Raw genomic sequence first — 18644 nt, forward strand, 5'->3', positions numbered from 1 at the left:
ACTTCATTACTTAATTCTCAACGATATATCAGGAGGGCTGTTTAAACGCAGCTACTTGCTTAACCATTTAATTTCCGACGCACTCAGATGCAACTATGGAGCACCATTGTACTCTTATGCGCAAATGCATTCGCGTGCTTTGCTGTATAGCGCCCGATTTTTTGAGTATCGTGGGCATGGAAGTGGAAGAGTTTGAAGGGGAAGCATCATAGGAATGGTACTAAATTCGACGTGTGGGATTTGTGAGACTCTCGACGGAAATCACCATGGATAGGCATGCAGACGTTGGCAGAAATGGAAGTCAATTCTGCGTGCGAAAAATTCAGAATGTGGGCAAGAATCACCATGGATTCAGGAGGTGATAACGAAGATATTGAATTTTTTATGTACTTAATTAATCCAGATGTTAGTAATAACGCAAGATAGGAAACTCGTTACCAGGGAACTGTGCTCAAACAGTGACTGTCATGCAAAGTATTTCATATGTTTCAGGTCTAACAAGGAGAGTATCCCAGGTGTCCACCTCCGATTGCTTTGATTTTTGAAAAATAAGATATGCGTGTTTCTTTATAGCGGCCCGTTTTTATATTCAGGGGGTGAAACCACCCCTCGAAGTTATAAGATTTACAGGTGTTGGTCTCCGATTGCTTTGGTTTTTGGATATGTTTTACAGGACAGAAAAATAAGAAACAGGTGTCCTTTTATTTTGGTTCGTTTGCTTGTTCAGGGTGTGAAAGCACCCTTCAAACTTCATGAGAATAGGTGGTGCCCGTCTCCGATTGCTTTAGCTTTTAGCTCGTCGGGGACTAAACATGCAAACGGGCCGCTATAAAAAAACTGTATATCTTACTCTTTGGTCTAAAACATATCCAAAAACCAAAGCAATCGGAGGCGGACACGTGGGATACTCTCCTTGTAAGTATCCTCCATTAAAGAAGATACGTACTCAAATGTTCCACCACTGCGAACACAGACACGGCTATCACGATCTCGGAATCAAAGACTGCTCTCCTCAGAGGGAACCAGTCCATGCTTGAGCCGCGTGTTTCCCTTTCATCTTCAACAAGCCCACTTAATCCGTGGCAACGATATGTCGGGTGCCCCGTAGAAGGCACGCTTTTAAAACACACCTCGAGTGCCAGCACTTGCCTGGTTACCACTCAGCATTTCACATGGACGTATTCGAGCGAGCCAGAATATGGGGGCGCGAATCCAGAGACGCCAGCTACCAAGTAGGGACAGCAATCTGGAAGCGCGGGACTGGGTTGCCTGAAACTTCCATTTTCACGCGCTATAGCGATTCGCGTTAAGTACTAGCTGTTATAATGCGCCACCAAGGAGCGATTATGGCCCCGGAGGATCTCGTCATGAAAGCAGCAGAACCACAGTTACTTATGATTTCCATGGTAGTTGGAGGAAGTCGCGCATAGGCGACAGCAACGCTGAAACTTGGCGCAGTTGCGCCTCGAGATAACAGGACACGTTTCCTTCCTCCGAAGAAAACGAAGGTTTTACAAGGCCCCGTGTGCCGAGTTAACCGGTAGACGTGTGAAGGGTGACTTGACAACAATAGTGTAAAATAGAGCGAGGTAACAAGGGGTTTTTATCTTTTTGTTTACCAGTTGGGGAGGATATGTTATTGTTAGCAGTCGCGCAGCGATGGGCTTCGTCGAAATAAATCTTGCGAAGTAAAGAGGCATTATAGGAGGACGTTAAAGGCGCGCCACGTAAGCTATATATTCGTTGAAAGCGGGGCAGTAAATTCTAAAGCGTTATTTAGCGCTTTAAAGCTCCGCTACTTTCTCGGCGCGCCGTTGAAAGATAGACTCGCAAAAATAAAACGTTGGTGGGAGGTGACAGGGTGTGTGAGAAGTTTTCAGTCGGATGAATTGTTTCGGTCAGTTTGACGTTGGTAGAAGATTGCGAGGGTGGAAAAGTAGATACTAAATGCAATGTGAGTTGATGGAATTGAGAAATAATTTGTGTTAACTGATTATCCAGTTCCTGAGGTCATTAGTGTGTTTTCTTAATGAAACTATATGTCCATGGCTTGGAGGACAAATATTGTATGTCCGCTTTTGCGAAATTTGAGTTTTTATATGCATATTAGGAATTGCGTTTAAGCTATTATTTACAGAGGTTTCGATATCAATGTAATTTTTTTAAATTCAACTATATATTCTTACTAGCTTTACTACTCGGCTTCGCCCGAAATTTAGATTCTGATTTTATAACAAAAATTTTTTAGGTTTTTTTCCGTGAAAATGGTCACATTCCTCTGGATTAGTCAGGCATAATAAGCTGAGGCACATTTCGTGATCTCAGAGTTTATCGTTCGAAAGTTTTTAGGCGACAGACAAGCACACAAACATATGGAAGCTTTCTGCTTTATATATTAAGATTATTGTTTTATTATATAGTGTATGAAGCGTATATTTGAACAATAATCTACCGGATATCTTTATGAATATTCGTGGTAAATTTCAAGTCCGGTTAGTGTCTGTTACTCATAAACTATGATCTGCAGTAAGCGGACTTAAAATTTGCCGCGAATATTCATAAAGGTATGCTTCATACACATCATTGAACGCGTCTTGAAATGTTCAATAAAGTGGCAATGATAAAAATATATAGTTCCATTTAAAAAAATTACATTCATATTGAAATCTCTGTAAATAATAGCTTAAACGAAAATCCTAATATTCTATTAAGTTTCCTTCATCAAATCAAACACCTTTCATACGAAATATTTTCTTGTTTTTTTTTTAATAATTAGAAAAATAATAGCGTGTATGCGAACAAACCGGACATACTGTGTATCATTTCACTAATAAACATCCTTGCCTTATCAGAAACAATTCTATAGGCGCGCAGCTGCGTCCATCAATCACCTATCAATCGAAACAGACAATTCATACATGCCGTGTTAATCCGTGTTTCACACAATGTGACTAATTTACCATGCCATTGATTTCACAGGGAATATGGCCTATATTGCAAATACATTTGCGGTATAATGGGTTGTAAATTGCACATTGCGATTGTCGTTGTCTTAAAATTCTATTTATGAGTGAACACTCTGTTGAATAACTATTCTTTCTATTACGGAAGGATTTGAATCAATAATTGCCATTTTGTTGTCAGTAAAATATCAAATGAATTTGGTTTCATTCAAGTTGTATGTAACTAGGATAATAAATTATTGAGAAATTTTCTCTGCGTTTGATTGTCAACAGGCAGATGGAATTTCAGTATGTTTGCAATGATATTACTGATATTTGTTAATCTGAATTACACCATTTTAACACAACTTCGTTAAAATTTAAAATATTCCATAGCAAATTAAAAGAAGATCAGGAAACGTGACTTATAGATCATTTGGATTTTTCATTTGATACCTCAGAAGATTGAAAAATGGATTACGGAATTTTTTTAATTTAAGTTTTCGGGGCATTAAAGAATGTGTATATTCCTTTCGCAAACAGAATCTAAGAACTGATTACAGTATTATTGTTAATACTCAGATAATATTATTTGCAACCATAATCACCTGTAGTTTCAAATATATGAAACAATTCATCAAACAGTCATCCGTACCTAATTATAATTTTCTACGAAGCCCGTGTCCTATTGAAACCCCTAAATACCGCCAGATGCCTGATCAATTTTCGTCAACCCCACATAATTAAATCAAAACCACGAATTTAAATGTGATTTCCAAGTGAATTGCTCAAGATATCAATACAAAATCCTTTCTACGCCTTTCTGTCCTGTTCCCACTGCTAATTCCAGATAACAACTGACGTGTTTGAATCTTTAAAGATGCAGCGCGGGGAATAATTGAAACATTGTTATTAATGGAACAGCAGCAGCGGAGCAGTAATCAACTATTAGCGTAAGCAATGATAATCTTCGGAGCAAGTTTTACTGGGGCGTAACACGCGAATATTCGCGTTCACGCCGTCGTAATGTCACAATCATTAAAGCTAAGTACATAGATAATATACAATCATTATCTCCCAACTCCTGCCTTAATTTTCCACCGCGTAACATTACATGTAACATTTTACCACGCACCACGGGTACTTACGTCGAGTATGTGTCTAATGAACATTTACGTACGCCGTTAGCGTGTCATTATAGCGGCCATTATAATCACCTTCGCCCATTTCAACGAATTAGGAAGTAAAATTCGCGGAACCGATTAGCTCGCGTTCCGGATGCCCTAGGCATTAGACAATCATCGACGACGTATAATCGTTCATTATATCATCTAAATACGTCTTCAAACTTTGCTCGAAAATAACACGTGACCTGCAGTAGCCTTTTTTATGGCCCTTTAAATTACTACCTACTCTAGTATAACTGCCCGTTTGTCAGCGCCATCTTCGAGAATTTATTTAACAAAAACTGTAAGGTTATACTATCTGGCGTTTTCCCTACATATTAAGGTATGTTTGAAGTAATACTCAGATTTTTTTTAATCTAGTTTATTGCACATATACATAGATATAGTCGGTGGCACGAACTTCTTAAAAAAAATTCTTTTCCGACGGGTGTTGCTGTGGGAACTGTTCTAGTCACCCAAAATGGAAAAACTAAGATTTATTTTCTTTATTATGTTTGTCGCTATGGTTGGGACCACGGACGAATCTCTGTATTGTATAAAGTTAATTCTACAGAACGAAAACAGCTAAATTCATCAGTAAAAATCGAACATTTTTTTAAAACTGTTGTCATTCTACAAATTTTTATTGTCAGGGGGCCTCTGTGGTTCCAACCATAGCAACAAACATAAAAAGAAAATAAACCTTAGTTTTCCATTTTTGAGGAGTAGAACAGTTCCTACACCAACACCCGCCGGAAAAGAATTTTTTTGAAGAAGCTTGCGCCACCGGCTATACATATCTATGTATATGTGCGATAAAAAAATCAAAAAAATTCTGATTACTTCAAACATACCTTAATATGCAGACAAAACGTCAGATAGTATAACCTTATAGTTTTTATTAAATAAATTCTCAAAGGTGGCGTCGAAAAACAGGCAGTTACACTAGAGTACCACCTTAACGTGTAATAAGGTTCAGTGAAATGTGGGTCGTCTGTAAGGAACGTAAAAAAGGAGCCACGTGCACCTCGTTTTGTAACGAATGTGTTATATAACACGGTCGCCACGGTACGGAGCAAATACAGTCACTCAGAAGTCGCTTTACATAAACGACAGGGAATAATTAATTGTAAAAATGGCTGCGTAGCCTCTGTGCTTCTATCTGCATTACTCTTTATTTTTCTGTACCCAGCTGTTGTTGAGTTCCTTCAATTTCGATAGAATGAATGGAATTGAAGGCTCGATAATGAAAATTAAGCGTTTGTTAAACACTTCCCCGGGATACCAGAGACTGAGGGAATACCTGAAAAAGATGTTGTTTTGCCGTATTTAAAGTTTCAAACGCTAATGAAGATTGATGGCGACAAATGCGGCGCATTCGAGCGAAGAAGAACGTGAATTGAATTAAATTCTTTCCAAAGGGGGAAAGAGTAGTTACGTTTAATGACTTTTAAATGAATCGTAATGCAATTATAATTTGAGAAGGCTGTTGAGAACGACTCAAACGAGATTATCATCGTGTTACTAAACAGCGGGACGAAGCTTTTGTACGTTTTTCTCAAATAAACATTCTACCACATATACAGACACTGGTGAGAGCATTTAAAAATAAATTCAATTGTTAGATGCAAAATAAGGCTTGTATTATAATCATGATAAAAAATCTAAAGGAGAATGACAGTCCAGGTTGCAGTACATTGCTGGGTGTTACCATAAAAATTACCTGCTCGCATCAGCTAAATATATGGAATTATAAATGAATTTATTATTGCCAACCAATGAACATCGTTTTAACATTGCCACCAATGAAACAATGGAACATATCCAAGTTTGATAAAAAGATTATCCTGTACTGTGGTACACATTGACGAAAGTACTCGCTGTTTACACCCGCGCACACTTACCTATTAGAAATCTTCAGTCATCGGTCCCAACCGTTTCCCATTCATCCTTCAATCCATTCCAACGACACACAAACGACCAAATTCGAAGGTTCGAAAAGCCACCATCCATCTCTGCTTTCACCCGAGGCGAGAATGGTCCGTGAGGCTTGCTCCGTAGCAGGATTAAGGGGGTAATCGATTTTTGTTTCGACCGTGCGAATTTTCCAGCGTCGTTGCTCGACGATTACTAAAACTTCCTCCAAGAGTCAAACCAGCACTGGCGAAGTTTAAAGAGCGTCCGCGCGGCAGTAAATTATTGAACAATCTTTGTCAATAGCTCGACGCGTTATAAATGATCCCTCGGTTCAGGGGACGGAATCAAATTTCCCTTGACACACGAAGCATCGAGGTTGAACGCCAGGCGAACTTCGGCCCAGCCGGCTCGAAAACGCTACGGGACAAGTTTGAACAACTTTCGACGAGACACCCTCGGATATAATATTACAAAGCGGCCATTCCAGTCAATGAAAATAGTCGAGCAAAGTTCCTCGAACGCAGACGTAACTTTGGGATTAAATCGATTGACCCCTCGCGATCTCTGGGGCGTAAAGTTTTCCTTCAGAATTATCACCGATGCGAAAGTAAACTCTGGCAGAATTTGGTGCAGGAATTTTCCTTCATGGAACTTAACTTCTTTTGCAATGCAATCAATTTTTCTCGCCTTTTGAATGCGAAGAGAGGTACAGGCTTTTCGCATTTGGAAACAGGGTGTGACAAGCTTGGAAATTTAGGGAAAAATTATCTGTATTTGATTTGAATTGTATGTAGGATATTTTATCGTGTCTTCAAAACAGAGAAATTTCTTTAGATGACCTGTTTTTAGTGGGTGAATCCTGGATTTCTATTGTGATATTTGTAAACAGAAGATATGGTATTTGCAGTTGCATGTGGTGATTGATTGCTTTGAAGAGTAACATGTGTAATTTTATTTCTTCCTCATAACAGTAAAGTATTAACACTTTGAGTGGCGTCGACATTTTCGAGACGGTTTCCCATTATAATTTGGATATCGGATGATCTACTATATAACTGAAACATCATGAGACGATATTTTCAATTTTCAATTAAACAGCTGAAGCAGTTCTTCAGCCTACCTAACCGCATCCAAATCCAATAATACCACGAAAGAGCTATTCTTTAACGCATTCCCCAGAAATTGAATTATTGATATTGAAATTCAATTCCTTGTAATAACATTATTTTACAAAGCTCACGGCCCTTTAGCATTTTAATAAACACATCCTGTAACTCGTTCAGAAACGAGTCATTGAAGTTACGATGTACCGAGCTTCTTGCGGAAAACCCAAATCCGCGGAGAGCCAGGAAAAATCAGCAGAAAGAGCGAAACAAAGTCGAGACCGAGCGTTGGACTCTAATTGGAATTTCAAATCAGGACACCCCATGCCTCTCTTTCTCCATAAATAACAAACCACTGCCTGTGACAAGCAGAAACTTTATTTTCACGTACCAGAACGAAAGCGTTCAAGCTTGTGGCACACAGCCCCGAGACAAACACTGTCCAACTTTTTCCATCCACCTCATACTTCCTTGCGATACAGTTAATCGAATTCGATATATTATAAACTAACGTTATGCACCGAAAGAATAGCCGAAGAGCAGAAACTAGGTACACGACTGTGTGAACTATGAAGGACATCTTTATTATGTAGTCAGTTTCCATAGGTGGAGGATTTTTATAGGTGGATGGCACTTTTCACCTGACTCACTGGCACGTCAAAAACACACCGAGACTTGTAGATAGGAAAAGTTTACGAACTTTCCCTCTGCGCATCGCCTTGGGATTTCTAGACGTTGCTGGCAGAAGATGGTGGCATTTAGGATGGATGGTACTCATAATCATGACAATAAATCGGCTTTAATACACGCTAATATGGAAAAGAAAGAAGGAACAAAATTTATATGCATAGCAGTGTGCAAAGAACGAGGTTCAACGACCTAAAAGTGCGCTGCTATTAAACCTACCCCTAAATTAAATACTTCTAAATAAATAAGTGAATATCATGGGCGTACAAGGAAAACCCACTATGTCCATTTTTGCTAAAATTCACAGTATAAAGGGACTTAGAGGATATGAAAAAAATTTCATTTTCCTGTAGTGGTTCGAATGCTACGTGCCGCTCAGTGCACTGCTACAACAAAAATACTGTAACCATCATAACTCGACGTAGGATTGTCTGAAATAAAAAATTCAAGAAAATTCTTCAAAGCTATATCAATGGCAATCGTATCAGCCTTCAGTCATAAATTTTAGAACACATACTGTTTTCTTATTAATATTTTTATGTGGAAAATTACCTTCTAGTACTTCTTGGTTCAACATGTAACAAACATCGTCATTTTTTTCCTTTTTTGCCATTTTACAGACCCACACGCCTCTTTTATTGTAGCAGTGCACTAAACGCCACGTAGAAATCACCGGATTTATAAGAAGTCACCGGATTTTGGTAGCACACAAACAATGATGGTGCGCTACCAAAATTCGGTGACTTCTTAATTTTTTTATAAAAATCTCGAATTTTTACAGACCATATCAGAGGTTTGCGCCGAAATGGCACATGTTCTACACATCCTGTAATTTTTTCCAAGTCGATTTGAACCTCAATTCGCTCGCAATCAGGAAAAAATGAAGAGAGAAAAATATTCGAGAAAAACGCATTTAAAGTTTCTGGGCAAAGGCGACGCTATAGGCTGCCGCTTGACGCTTTTAGCTGCCAAATCTACAACTTTGCAAATTTTACTATAAACCAAGCGGCATTTTATTGAGAAAAGATAGTACTTTCGGAAAATGCAATAAAAAATCGATTTTTCAACTGCCTAGTCCCCTTAAGGGAGAGAATTATATTGTCCATGACAGGAGGATCGACACCTACCACGAGGCAAAACGTCCCCAAACGGAACGCAGTGGCGGTGCGTGGTTGCTGAACTGGACCAAACCGAATGCATTCGAAAGTGGTCAAAGTACATACCGTTCAACCAATCCATCGTATGTAGCTGTAACACGCTCTTTAGTGGTTCGTCAGAATACCGGCACTTGACGGTCTGCGGTTGCGTCGTAGTTTCCCCTAAACGTTTGCTAAAACCTTGTTCAATTTCCAGCCCTGTTGCATTAATTAAACATGCGCGTTCTGCGCATACGTTATACGTCACGTAAAGGACCACGAGCTAATTTTTTTAATCAGACCAGTGAAGTACTTACAAATTTTTTAAATACATTCTAAAAGTGATGAATATGCAGTCTTAAATATTCTTCGCTAGGTTGCAACTGTTTCAGGTAATCAAGTCGAAGAATAGGAAAAGAAAGGATTGAAAATAATTTCAATAATGGGATTAAGAGTGTAGGTATTGTGCATCTGTAAATTAAATAAATTAATTTTTTATTAAAAAGAAAAAAGCTGTTCTCTATTATACTTTATGTTTCTATGTTTTAAACTCTTCCTGCACATTTGCAGGCAGACGAACTGCAAAGTTTACTTCTAAATGGAGTTGCAAGCAAAAGGTTTCCGAGTGTAATGAAATACTAGAGCATCAATTTTTATATATGATATTACGAGGATATTTGGTCGAATGATTAATCGCTAATTTATTCATAATCGTAAACGCCCGACAGCAACGCTTAGTACAATCCTTTTCGTTGGTGAAATCGACAATTAAATTGTTCGTATTGCGAGAATGTTCCCCGAACATTGTACGATTCGCAATCCCAGTGAGATAGTACAATAGGAAATTCGATTGGTGAAATATTTATACGCGGTGTTTATTAAAGTTTGTCTAGCGAACGAGCACGCTAGAGAAATCAACTATTGCTGGATTCGATGTAAATACGAAACGAGGGGGAGAATTGACATTTGACGTCGGAATAGAACTTATCGTATTGATCTGTTTCAATAGCTAGGCTGCATTATGAGGGGTTATTTCGTGTCAAACGTAACTCATTAACGACGCATGTCATTGGAGGGAAATGGCTGAACGATGGAATTCTGTTTACACCAAATTGTGCTCAATTATATCAATAATGGTACAATAGGTGAGCACTCACCGAAAACTCACGATATCACGCTGTAATACTAGCTTCACCTGGGTCATTCTGGACCCAGGACTAGGAAAACTTGACTTTACAGCTCCATAAGTGCTATTTAAGTTAAGTTTCGGGTTGGACAGATAAAGAGGCTTAAATAACTGGAGCTTAAATAATATTTATATATATTTTTTATATCAAAGGAAATTGTTCTTTCAATTTTTCTGAAATCGCTTTTCACGTACAAGACAGTAAGTTTCTTCCATGAATTAATTTTCTAAAACGCTTTAACTTTATTTAATAATATTTCTTAATACCGTAAATATTTTCAGATATTCTCAGAATCAGCAATATTTTCTATGCACGACAAATCCGCAGGGAGGAATAAATATCTGAACGATGGCAGAAATAAAAATGGGACCCCAACGTTGTAGGGATATAGACCTTTGGTTGGGATTATATTTGTTTTTAAATTCTTCTATTCGCTTTATTATACTGAGAATTTTATATATGAAGCAAAGATATTATGTACAGACTTCTAATTGAATATACTTACGATTCGAAATAAATAAACGTTGTGCGTCATTGATTTAATAGAAAATGAAGTGACTTCGGAATTAAGTGATTAACCATTTACCTATTTACTTTATTTGAACAAATGTTTCATAGTTTGCTATACTATGCGAGAACGCCATGGACATCCATAACGGAAATTTTGCAATAAAATTAATTTCCAGCATTGTCGTCGGTGCTTCATAACTCGATGAAAAATATCAAACCGTATGTAACTTGCAACATTTCCTCTTTGTACACTTGTGCAAACGAAGGGAAAAATTGATGGTTTCGTTTATCCGCCTGTCTGCATTCCTTTCGGTCGATAAACGAGATACAATTTGTAATTTTATTCTCATATATATAATTTTTTCAATCTAATTCGCCATTAAAAATTTGTACGAAAGCATACCCCTTTCGTTATCTAAATCGATATAAATGTGACAAACGCAATGAAACAGGTCTTTAATTAATGTTTCCCTAGTTCGCATTGAAAAAATGAAAAATCATTTCATCTCCTACTATAACTGATAAATAATACATTGCCTATCCTCCAAAATTGGTGGGTTCAAAGAAAAATCAGCTCGAAGTAGCTTAATAAAAAATAGCAAATCCAAGTGCTATCTAATCATCTATTTTATTGTTATTTTTGTACAAAACCCGATCAGCTTCCTAAATATTATCTCAACCCAAAGAAACTTATTTCTATGAAGGCACAACAACCTAGAAAAATCTTGTGTAGACCTATTAGAGTTCCTGTAGTAGATCATAATTATCATGAAAATTTAATAGAACGCTTCGAAAAACAAACGTAGCATTTTAAAATTTAATCAAATTCTACCAGAATACATTCAAAATTTACGTAAATATCTGGAAATATATCAGTGTTTATAAGTATCATCGAAACCTACCCATCCACATTCAAACTCTATACCAAAACACTGCAACATTAATAACTTACAAACCTAATCCTTAATTCCAGTAAACTAAAACCAAAAGCAACTGACACTTCACATGATGCACCCCTCAAACATCTATCATCCCATCTGTTCACCAGAATCAGACCTTAGAAACAACCCTTTCCAAGCTGCCAAGAACTATGCACCTTGAAAATCCAAGCAAACTCGTTACTCAACTAATATCTGTACCGTTGGCATTAATTAATCTTCCAGTCGGAGACCTCTTCTAGCACTTTCCTCGTTAACAGTTTTTAATCTTGCTGGCGTAATCCAACGAGAGCTACAGGATGACAAAGACAGGAGCTGAAGGGAATGCAAATCTTTCCCTTACTTTATAACAGGACAAATGAAGTCCCATCGTTCTCGCTCGCAGTCCTCGCGCTCGTGTCCCCGTCGTAGCAGGCAGACTTATTTGAATAAGTTAAGTGCGCCTCCCTGAACGGTAAGAACGGAGCGAGAGTCGCGGCGGCTCGTCCTGCCAACGTATTTCTTCGACTCACATATCCGATTTGCCAACAGCGAAGTTGCTCGGAGGCCCTTTAAAAGTGGGATCACGACAGATAAAGTAAATAGAAAAGCGCGCTTTTCTTGTCGCAATTCTGTCAGTGAAAAACAGCCAGCAACGTTATTTGGATTCCGTTTCTCGATGTCCCCGTCTCTGGGAATAAAAGAAATTGCCCTGGGATGGAATTCTTACCCTTTACGTTCTTACCCTTATTTCTGCTTGACAGTGTATTACGATCTGACTCAAAATCTAAAGGACGACGACACGCGCGAAGAAACGCGAAATGGAGAGACTTCGGTATGTGGCTCGCTAAAACAGAGAAACTATGCGGGATTATTCGCGCGATTCGGGATACGTGTGCAAGGTCTGCGGTAAATATGGGATATACAGGCACGGGGTACAAATTGCCTCAAAGTAATACCAAATTACATGTCAAAACTATGCGGCAACCGGTATGGCGGGCTGAGTGAAATAGTTTGTACAATTCGATATCGAGTTCCTGTCACGCAAGACGCTGGCGGAATTGGTTGTAAGCTTGATTACTTGAAAAACCCGCCAATATTTGGCGATGATTTCGAAACGCAGTTATCGTGGAGTTTCTTTATTAATTTCGTGTCGATGTTATTAGTATTCACTGCTGCAAGCTTCCTCTGACAGTACCTACGTTCTTTTTCACTCCTTCAAAAAATTAAAGCATTAAAAGAAAAACATGGATATAGTGTAAGTATTTTTTTTTTTACTTCTTTCCTGCTATAGTTTATATAGACATATTTTTCTTTTCTTGGTTTGGTATATTTCTTCCATACCTCTAACATTTTTCTGTATTGCATGGTGTTTTATAAATCTGATTGCATGGATGAATTTCGAGATTTTCAACGGTTCTTAGACTTTTAGTAACAAGGAATGTTAGGTCACCCGGAAATTTAGAAAATTATACAGCTCTGTGTGCAAGTAGAGTAGTTTATGCGTAAGACGAACCTACTTGTTGTTGGTGCCGTAACGTGGTTTTAGGGGGTGGAATCACCCCTTGGAAAAATTCAGAATTTTCTTTTTGTTCTTTTATGGTTGCATGTTTTTTTATAGTTATCTACAAAACTGCGGAAAAGTAATTATTATCGAATTAAGGATTGGTGGTGGGTGTAACTTGAAAAGTATAGATTTTTTGATTATTATTTTTATGCAATTTTCTAGATACAAAAAAAGATATTTGGTTTATGCTTATTTTCGAAATCCCTCACCGTTCTCGACATATTCCACGAAGAAGAAAATTCTGCATTTTTTTCAAGCGCTGATTCCACCCCCAAAATCACACTACGGCACCAAAAAAAAATAGGTTGGTCTTACGCATGAACTATTCTACTTGCACACAAAGTTGCATAATTTTATGAATTTCCGGGTTGCCTAACTTCGCTTGTAAATGTTGGATATAAAGGGAAGGGATTATGATGTACAGAGGATGGGGCACGTTCGAATATCGTGTTCAGTATATTGAATATCCAGACTTACTCTACCTATCATTAGCTATAATAGTCAGCACTATCAATCAATTACATATGAGGTGCAGGATAAATGACTGAACTGTACTGGAAATCTCATATGGACTAATATAATGTACCTATCAATCATTCCAAATCGAATCTGAATGAAATTCATCAAACATGACGCTTCTGCGGTTGTTGAAGTGATTTAGGAGATTTGCTTAAATAAAGTTGAAAGAGGAATATTCAAATTGACCATACATTTGTGGGGAATAATTGACCGTACCGCTATCCTACCACCTTCATAGTTACTAACATTTTCTGACAGAAGGTAATTCCGAAGCAGTGGAGGAACATTCTCTAAAATTAATAGCAACAGAATTTTTCCATTCTGCAATGGTTCAGCATTTAAAACCAAGTAACTTTCGTGTAAAACATTTTCCAATTACGCAGCTCGTTTCAGATTAATTCTAGAAAGACTAAGTAGTTCCATTAACCTATACGAATATGGCTATCTGTGGTAGTAAATTTATTACCGTATCTGTTACCGTTCCTTTGTATGGGCTTATTTTTTATATAAAAATCTACTGAATGACGGGAGGATTTTTTTTTCAATGTATAGTTTCGATTATATCAACGAAAAATGGCTTCATGGTAATCACTAATGGCCGTTTTTCGTTGATAAAATCGAAACTATAGAATGGAAAAAATCCTCCCGTCATACAGTAGATTTTTATATAAAAAACAAGCCCATCAAATTTCAGAAAGATTGGTGCAGTAGTTTTTAAGATATTTTGCTCACCATTTTTAAAAAAGGCTTCTTGGATGTCGTTATATTTTTTATTATAAACGTGAATATTTGTTGTACAAAAATATTATGAAATGTTCTTTAAATGTTGCTCTTTTAAGTGCAAAAAGTTCTTTAAAAATACATGCTTCCGTATTTAAAAAAAAAAATCGCCTCTTTTCGGTCTCCTGACTAGGTTAACCCCTTAACACCTTGACGTTCACGTGTTTTCGCATTCATATTTCCAAAGTGTGTCCAAAGCACGCTATCCAAAACCACGCGTCGCTCGAAGTATTATTAAACTATCAACAGATATTTCACCCAGGTCAAACCGTCTCGTAACAAACACAGGAAACACATACATATGTATTTAACACTAACTGTCTACAAACTACCGATTTCAATCAAATAGAAACTTCCTCCCAAAACATCCCTGGTAAACAAACATCACACCAGACCAACCCCACCAAAAACGCAGCGTAGGGTAGCTGAATCTCTCAAAATTGAATTAAAAAAACCCGTCAAAACCCCCAGCTCCAACTAAGAAATAGAACAGAAATGCTAAGAAATCATACGCCGTAAACCTCCTCGCAAACGAGGGCCGTAACAATTATCAAGGACGACCTGAGAAAGATAGACGATAAGGAGTCTAACGAGCAAACACGAAATACCGTGTGACAACCGCGGGTAGCCCAGAAGTGGTCATAATTCACGGGTCGCGGGACCGTCAAAGTTTCGGGATGTAAATTATAATTACGGCCTGTAGATGCATAACGGTTGAACGCTGGCTAAAAGTGCGGCCACCTGCCGGGGCGACTCGAGTTTGTGGGTCACCGAAGGAAACTATTACATTGCTCCCCGACGTTTTAACGCGGCCGTATATTTGACGCTAGAATTTGTTTACACTCGGTCTCCGGGGAATGCTGGTGACACATGGTCGCGTCGCGTCCCGCCGACCTGTCACGACCCTCATACCGCGTCGGGAAAGTTACTTCTCAGTGTTTATTCAATTATTCGGCGCGGCGTGATGGATTTCATAAGGCCCGCGGCATCAAGGGCAGAGTGTATCGTTCCGAAAGGGGGCAGCCCCTTAGCTGCCGCGCGATCTGGATGGTACAAAATTGGCCGCGGCGCGCTGCTTTGAAGCTCCGCGTCGATTTAATGCGATGAGCAGCAGGAAATGAAGAATTTGAATGATAGTTGGAGGAGGAATCATGTTTTTACGCTGCTCGCAGATGAGACGGTACTTTTTCATGCTGTTTGCACAGGGTGACAGGGAATTGGGGGCACGGGCGGAGGGAGGGTGATTATTAGTGTTAGAACGGGGTTGGGAGTAATAGCAGCGCACTTTTAGGTCGCTGAACCTGGCTATTTGCACAGTGTTATTGAATGTAAAATTTTCTTGTAACATCTCGTTGCTTTTTATTTCCTTCTGTGCGTTTCAGTTTATAATAAGGACGATTTGTTTTTCATATTGGGATTTGTTTATGAGAGAATGAGGTTTTAAGGTGGACCTGATTTCGGGGCAAGTGCACGCGTACTTTAGAGATCATCAACATCGATTTTCTCGAAAATCAAGTGTTTTAAAAGTTAGTATTTCAGAGTATTGACTGGTTTTTGGACAAAGATTCATTTCATTCGCTGCTGCACTGTGCTTCGTCCAAGGTGGTCTAACCCCTTAAGGGCTGATATTTGCCAATTCTTAGTCAAATGCCCAGAGCTATATTTCAATTTTTGTTAGCTCCCTTTTCTATCATAATTGAATTTGTTTAATTTTGCAACTGAGAGATTTATTTATTACATGTAGGTACCAACAATTTTCCTGGTCGATATTATTTTAGGCATCGATATAGTCACCACATAGATCTATGGAGCTGGAAGTCCTAGAAGAGTTCAAATATATGGGCCCGTTTCCAATAATAGATATTAAAAAAATTATTTTGGAGGAAGAAATCAAACGTAAGAAGGGACTTTTAAAATGATTCTAGAAAGAATTATAAAAACCACGAACAAAGAACGCGATGTACATTCTTATTACGAGGAATTCTACTTCCAGGTAATCGATGTCTGATCTGTGCAATCTCTTACTACTGATATTTCAGAAGTGCTTTGATGTCGAGCGAAGAGAACGGTAAAGGCGAAACATTTCGAAAGTATAAAACGAATATAAGCACTCAAAGAACACAACAGATGATAGTGAAACCAGGAAAGGTAAAACGCAAGAAGAAAATCCGATAGGTTTAAGGAACGTAAGTCATTGTTTCGTTTCCCAGAATACTGTGTGTTTAACTCCCATGTTAGTACTTTAGACTTCTACAACAGATTCTTCCAATGACTGCGTTAAAATAAAGACTGTTATTTTGATTAAATACTTGATACTTTGATAATTCAATTAATGAAAATAAACATAATACCCTTATATAATGTCCTCTCTATGAAAATATTTTTAAACCACATCGGTTTTACTTTGTTATTACAATAGCTCAATCTGTTCTAGAAAATTGTTATTAGCAGACCTTGTAGCGAAATTATACAGTGAAATACGATATAGTCGATAATAAAATGAATCTTCCAGAGTATTTTAAATCTACATTTTAGACTAAATATTTAGTCGCTTACCCAATAGACAAACTAATTCGCGTGAACCTATCGAACTCATTAATTTCATCTACCTAAATTATAATTAAGTTAAAAAATCCTCAACTTTAAGTACAAAATTTTCCACAAAAATTTCCTTAGTCGTTTCTCAAAAGCCTTTATCCTCCTTCAAACTAACTCCCATTAGAATGAACTGACCCATTAACATTTCAATACCCCAAAAACTATCGTCTACTTAATTAAGTCTCTCACACATCATTTCTTCATGTAGATGTATAATATATTATATATCTCCCGTCTTAATAATTCAGGTTAGTATCCTGCAGTGTAAAACAGTTATCCATACCGGTCATCTATATATAAAAATTGTCACTGTGAAACTAATAATGAAGAAAATATTTCTTGAGCTTTCGAACTTAAAAAAATCTCACTCTAACGAGTGTGAACATCAAAGAGTATAAAGAACCCCTAAAAAATACACTACATCCCTGGCATCATCATTAACCTATTGTAATACCATGAATTTCTTCCCAAGAACAGAACAATAAATCCTCCTCTATCACTCAAGCATCAATACACGATTCCACAATTTTTATCCCCATGTTCCTTTTGCTTTTCAACCACGCGCGACACAAGCACGACAGAAATTTTCAACGAGGACGGTTGCAACGAGCCTCGGCGGAGCGACCACACATTTTATTGACAATCCACCAGGCAGCAGGAGTTACGCAAAATCAATAAAACGTAGTTTAAGCGTGAGCATTGATTCGTACGAAGGAACGTCGCGGGGGTACAAATTATGGCAGCGTTAAAGCCGAGGTGTGGCGGAGAAGGTAGATCCTAATGGTTTGTCGGAAATTCAAATATTATCGAGCGCGCATCTACTTTCGTCGGTTCATACATAAAATATCAGCGGCGACGTCACTACCGCAATACATCAAAGTCTAACGGCTATCGGTTTAAAGGAATTAACTTCCCTCCACTCTCATTTCGGTAAATAAATTGAACGGCCTGAATCGAGGAATCCAACCAGGGATTCACCTAGAAAAGGTACCAGGGGAGCAGCTGATTTAGGTGAATAAACTGCGATGTTCGAATCCACCATTGCACGAGTATTATTCCATCCATCTTGTATTTTATTATTCTACCTGCTTTTCACTTTGAGAGTGATGCAAATAAACTGAAGTGAAGAGTAGACACTTTTATACTCGTTAGTCAAGTTATTTGGGACAGTTTTTGAACTCATTTATATACAATGGCAATAATTCCTTTCGTAAGTTTCTGCTAATATATTTCATATTTGTGATTTCTGTTCTCTTAATAAGGAATAGTGTGGCAGAGATAAATAAGGAGAAAACGTAGGTGATTTGGTTCTAGAATCCCTCGTTTTACCAAAAATTTCTTTACTGTTACTGCAGGGTCAGTTCTTGATTTGTCATACCAGAGGAGAAAGCTTCTCACGCGATAAATTCTTTTAAATAAGCGAGACGATTAAGAAACGATTCCTTGTGCGGATAACACTGGCATATTGAAATATGCTTCCATGCGTTTCCATACGCGTGTAATGCGTTCATTACCAGTGTATTAATTCTCAAACCTTGTGATATTACTGTTTCCTTAACCTTAGGAAGAGTTTCGAGACCTTGAATAATCCCGCACGTTTCTACAGCTATTGTAT

At 37.9% G+C, this 18644-nt stretch overlaps 1 protein-coding gene across 6 annotated transcripts in view; it reads right to left on the bottom strand.

Annotated features, from left to right (window-relative positions):
• Positions 1–18644, bottom strand: part of 5-ht7 (5-hydroxytryptamine receptor 7) — a 226831-nt gene that overhangs the window by 178692 nt on the left and 29495 nt on the right. The window contains exon 1 of one of the 6 annotated variants that reach the window (XM_076808788.1): positions 11930–12714. The exons of 4 other annotated variants lie outside the window; for them this stretch is intronic. The gene's annotated coding sequence lies outside the window, so the exon portion shown is untranslated. Of the gene's footprint in view, positions 1–6012; positions 6191–11929; positions 12715–18644 lie in introns of those variants that run through there. One more of the 6 variants, XM_076808787.1, reaches the window with a different exon arrangement.

The sequence above is a fragment of the Andrena cerasifolii genome, chromosome 3 (genome assembly GCF_050908995.1).
Source record: "Andrena cerasifolii isolate SP2316 chromosome 3, iyAndCera1_principal, whole genome shotgun sequence".
NCBI classification, from domain to species: Eukaryota; Metazoa; Arthropoda; class Insecta; order Hymenoptera; family Andrenidae; genus Andrena; species Andrena cerasifolii.